Source organism: Gavia stellata, chromosome 6 (assembly GCF_030936135.1).
Source record: "Gavia stellata isolate bGavSte3 chromosome 6, bGavSte3.hap2, whole genome shotgun sequence".
Taxonomy (NCBI): Eukaryota; Metazoa; Chordata; class Aves; order Gaviiformes; family Gaviidae; genus Gavia; species Gavia stellata.
Window position 1 is genome coordinate 41,074,888 of NC_082599.1, and position 6,065 is coordinate 41,080,952.

The following is a 6,065-nucleotide window of genomic DNA, read 5'->3' on the forward strand; positions in this document are numbered from 1 at the left end:
TTCTCTTAGCTATCTTTCACACATCTCTTCGAAGCAGACCCTAAACCCCCTCAGACCAAAAACCTGCTCTTAGAAATGCTCTTATTTGCTAGCTTTGTTGTGGAAGAGGGAGATGCCTCACTGGCTGCTTTCCATGAGAGGTGCATCCAGGTGCCGGAGAAAGCAGGAAAACATTTTTACCTGCAGGAGCTGCTTCTATTATAAATTACTATAGGAGGGTGGATACTGTAGAAAACTGGCCAGTTAAAAAGGCAGAGAAGAATGCATCTCTTTCACTTATATAAAAAATACCCTACTATTAAGCTGTAAAAACTGCATCCATTTTTTCATGCCCTATCAGAAAAAAAATAATACTCTTAAAAAAGTGAATCTTGAAGTCACAGAAATGAAACTAAAATAGTAGTGGATTAATTTGGAAAGATTTTCCCTTCATATGAATTGCATTAAAAGTAGATAGGATTCAGCATGGTAAAAGCCAGCCTAAGTGCATCCTCAGCATATTATGGGTGGATACACAATACAAGAAAGGGTAGTAAAAGCTAGAGTTTCTTAGCTCTATTTTCTAGGTGTTTTCTTAAGTCCACAGTGCAGATACAAAATGTGAACTTGAAGTTCCATGTAGATGTATCCAATGAAAGAGCCACCCCTTCTCCCTATAATTATGCTCATTTTAGGAATCAATGTCATATTCATTCTTCCTTAGATTGAAAGTTAGTTGGTGTACAGGAAGAATATTTGTAGGGTAGGAAGGATCTGTAAATTTTAAAGATAAGCTGATGAATTAACAAAAACCAAACCAAACTCCATTTTAGAAAAAAAGATCAAAACTTTCTTGACTTCAGCATGTATTTGTCATCTCTTGTGTTAAAAAAATCAGATCTCTAGAGAAATCTCTCTTGGAAAAAGTTGTACAAAATATTCCCTTCTACAGCAGTACTTTTTCACTTAACAGTACTTGTCGTTTGGAAGTTACCACTATTTGCTGACATCCAATTCCCACAATGTAGTGCCTTTTCCAGGCTAAAACTGAGGAATGGAAACTGCCTAAAACCCTGCATTTTACTTTCTTTATCATGAAGCACAAAGACCCCATGTTCTGCAACACAGTTCTCATTCTGACTATGGCCCTGGCATAGATAGCAGTCAAAGCACTAAGTTTGTAAATTCCTTAAGGTCCTTGAAGGCCAGAGTACTTGATGTAAAATGCTGCAAATATTGTCAAACTCTTGAAGGACATTAGCCATGCTGATACACTTTGCTGTTGTTATTGCCTGGTTACTTTCATGGGGTTTATTAATCTCATTTACGGATAGAAAATTACTGCCTTCTCTGTGCTGCACACATTCTATATGCTATGGTATGACCAAACCAATAGATGTACAGAGACAATGTATACAAGCAGAGATAGCAGACAGACAGAAAAAAGGATATTATAGCACATGAAAAAAAATTTTGGGAAGTTCAAAGAGAATAAAGAGATTCTGCACGTACTCTAAAGTCAACTCCATTTATTATTACACATCTAGAGTCAGATTTAAACACAAAAAGAATGAACAGAGCACATTATTAAACTCTGCAGAGAAATGCTGAAATAGACAACCTTCTGGTGAAACCATGACGCACTAACATAAATTTTTTTGTTAACATCATCCAACCAGTTTCACTTTTGGTATTTGACATATGACCCAAGATGACATAAAATATGAAAACATGATCACTGCTAGGGCTATCTGGGTGATTTCAGAGCTTTTCTTGAACAGCTATTTGTCCAGACTACAACAGAAGAAACTCTTCTTCATCACTAACATTCACAGAGACCTGTCAAGCCCAAAATACAATAACTGGAACTCAGTCATTTCATTACCACCGCATGCTCTCCTGCCTCTATTTCATACATTCACACTGAATCTTTGCGTCAACCAGCTATGAACAATTTGGGAGCTTCACAAAGAAAAAGAGACATACTATAGCTCTGTGTTTCTGTCAGGGAGTAAGTTAGCTAGTAGGAACCTCAGGCGTATAACACATGCTTTCTAGCAGCACACCAGTATCGTAGCTCTGCTGTTGTAGCATCAGAGTCTGGGAGTGTATCCATCACGTAATCCAAAACATGGACCACCTATATACTTAACAGACAAAAAGCATGTGAGATTTGCATTCATGCTAGCAGTTTCAGCAAAATGGCCTACATATCTTAAGTCTGCTCAAAGGATTTTGAAGAGAAAAATTCTCTCTCATGAGAAAATAATACTTTATCACTTTCGCCCCCTTTTTATTAGTGCAATTATATCAGATTAATATAATTCCTGCATCAAAAATTCCATTCAGCCTTGAATTTCAGATATATTTGTTAATCTGAAAGATTATTCTGGATTTAGAAAGTATTTATTTATTTATATTAGAAGTAGAGAATATCTGATCCCTTCATATGGAATGTCACAGTTCTTCTTTTCGGAACATTGCTGCAATATGTATTTTCTCTCATTCATCTTGTGTAAACTGAGCATGTGGTTTCACATTACACCTAAGCAAAGCTTACTGTGAAACAGGTGGTTCTCGGCTCTTTGTCTTCTCTGAACTCACACTCTTTACTCTCATCTGCACCAGACCTAGTCAGCCTGCAGCCACAGATGAGTTGGTTCAGTCAGCTGAGCCAGTAGAAAACCATCTCTTTTAGCAAATAATTTTTGCATGACATCAGTGGTTGATCCAATTCACTCTGCAGCTGTAGGGTATCAGGACTTACTCAGGAGGTGCAAGCTTGCAGTTGCAAATGGAAATGGACTAGGACCATACCTTCCATCAGTGGCTCTTCATCTAATTGGCTTAAGTGAAACGTGAAATGCCATGTGTGACATGAGCATTTAATCTCTAAATTGAATTTAAGTTCAAGTCATTCTAAAGATTCACAGTGTAATGTTTTCATTTTTTCATGCCATACTGTTCATGTACGTACCGGGTCTGGTTGGGATGGAGTTAATTTTCTTCATAGCAGCCCATATGGTGCTGTGTTTTGGATTTGTGACTAAACCGGTGCTGATAACACAGCAATACTTCACCTACTGCTGAACAGTCCTTGCACAGGATCAAGGCTTTCTCCTTGTCCCACTTTGTCATTGTCCCCGCCCAGGGGGTATGCTCGGGGTGGGCATGAAACGTGGGAGGGGAACACAGCCAGGACAGATGACCCAAATTGATCAAAGGGATATTCCATATCACATAGCATCATGCTCAGCAACAAAAATTGGAGGTACAGGAAGAAGGAGCTGGCTTCCAAGATGGCTACTGCTTGGAGGCTGTTTGGACATTGGTCTGGTGGTGGGAGGTGATTTCCTTTGTATTGCCTTTTGCCCCTCCTCTTCCCTTCATCTATTAAACTGTCTTCATCTTGACCCACAAGTTTTCTTGCTTTTGTTCTTCCTATTCCACTCTCTGTCCCACTGCAGGGAGGTGAGTGAGTGAATGAGCAAGCAGCTGCCAGCTTGGTTGGATGCTGGCTGGTGCTTGGATTTATGCCCATAATGTATATAGTAAAAAACATTTGTTTATTAGGATTCTGATGTTTTGCTCAACAAATCCTGCAGTCCAGTTGAACATACTGAAACCACTCAGACAGTTATGGCAAACAAGCAGTGCGTTAGGGCAGGAGTACCTGATTTAAAGGGCAAGTCTTAGAAATATTCTAAAAGGAAGTCTTTACTGTAAGCTTCAGCAAACTCAGAGCTCAGAAAACTTGCGTACTTTCAAACATGTTTCTCTGGAGCTAGTCTGGCATGCTACACCACTGGTGAACTCAAAGTCTTTTTTACTTTTTTTAAGTTAAATGCTTTTTGTAAGGCCAGTATGTAGGTAAGTGATTAACTTCTACTTAGTAAAGCAGAACGGTGAAATTATTACTCTGAGACCAATCTGCTAACAATGGAAAAGTACATGGAAAAGAAGAATTGAAGATGAAAAGAAAAAGAACAGTCTGGTTTTATTCCATTCATTTCAGCAATTCTTATAGTATTGATATGTCCATACTAGCAAGGGAAAAAAAGACAAAGAAAAAGGAAAACACAAAAGCAGATACGAGATTTGTTGATTTCCCTCTCACTCTACAAGGCCATCGGCTATAGTATTTTACAAGTAGTGAGGTATTTCTAAAGCAACACTAAAGAGTGGAGATGATTAAAAAAAAAGGCTGTAACATGATTGTTTATACCTTTCTTTCTGTTCTCAGCGTATTTTTAAAGTAGCAGCAACAATAGGAGAAGATAAATCTGCATTGAAAGAGGACTGACTGGACAACTAACACTGAAGTCATATTTTATGAATGAATGGCATAATGGAGCCTCGGCTCTAGTATAACACTGGCCATAGGCTCTCCCTAACTTAATTTTTGCTTCAATTAAATACATGTGGTTGAACTAAAGCATATTTTGAGAAGACAGCAACATCAAATCTTGATTCAGTATTTCCAGTGATGGAGTATCTAAACAATCTTCATTAAATTGTACCCATGATTAAATACCATTATTGATAAACTTATTAAATGTCTGTTAAACCTATTAAATGGTTCTGTTTTTTATTTCCTTCAAATGCCAACTATTAGACCTTGTTAAATCTGCTAGACTGAAGAAACAGTTACCATCACTGTGTTGTTTCCTATACAGCTCACTTACAGTCTGTGACCAAGAGATCCTGGCCCTTCTCTCTTACAAGGTCAGCAGGTCACACAGAATCACAGAATAACTGGGGTTGGAAGGAACCTCTGGAGATCATCTAGTCCAATCCCCTGCCAGAGCAGGTTCACCTAGAGCAGATTGCACAGGAATGCGTCCAGGCGAGTTTTGAATCATTAAGGTCAGAAAAGACTTGTAAGATCATCAAGTCCAACCATCAACCCCACACCACTATGCCCACTAAACCATGTCCCGCAATGCCTCGTCCACACATTCCTTGAACATCTCCAGTGATAGTGACTCCACCACCTCCCTGGGCAGCCTGTTCCAATGTTTGACCACTCTCTCAGTAAAGAAATATTTCCTAATATCCAGCCTGAACCTCCCCTCGTGCAACTTGAGGCCATTTTCTCTTGTCCTGTTGCTAGTCACTTGGGAGAAGAGACCAACACCCACCTCTCTGCAACCCCCTTTCAGGGAATTGTAGAGAGCGATGAGGTCTCCCCTCAGCCTCCTCCTCTCCAGGCTAAACAACCCCAGCTCTCTCAGCCGCTCCTCATAAGACTTGTGCTCCAGACCCCTCATCAGCTTTGTTGCCCTTCTCTGGACACACTCCAGCACCTCAATGTCCTTCTTGTAGTGAGGGGCCCAAAACTGAACACAGGATTTGAGGTGCGGCCTCACCAGCGCTGAGTACAGGGGCACAATCACTTCACATCTTCCACCATGAGGCAAGTTTTCCAGCCTTTTAACCATTCTTAAAGGCCATCCCTAAATTATCCTCAAATTTTTCAGCATTCTTCCTCAGTTATAAACATAAAAAAGGCACACAGGATTACAAAGGCTTCACAAAATACACCAGTAATACAGAAAATCAATGATGTATGTCCAACAATCTCTAGAGCAAGGTGTGTTATTTAATATTTGCATGTATTAAGTCAGATTGTTTGTATCCACCTACGAAGCCATCAAGACTTGTTCTGCGTTAGCAACCTGTTCTCTTAAGTTTTAGCACTCTCCCAATAATGAGTGTATCTCTAAGGCTTTATCAGTGGTTGCTCACTTAAAAAAAAAAGTTAGCTAAACTCCGAAGTGTAATTCAGGTTTTCCTGTGCAGCTCCTTCTTTCAACTCATTTGACTAACAGCTTTGGAAACTGGTTCTTTAAAAGCATTAAACCGGGACTTTTCTGCCTGTGTGATACCTAGCTCCCATCCCAGACACCTCAATGGCCCCGCAAGCTGCACTGCACCCGCACTCCCTAGAGAACAGGCACTGAAGATGCTTGGTTACTCCCAGAGACTCTTCTTCACCCTGCAGATCAATGGGACGAAATTCCCACCCTGCTGACAGGCCGCCTTTGCAGTGACTAGTCACTCCTCAGGGCTTACCCGGCCACAAA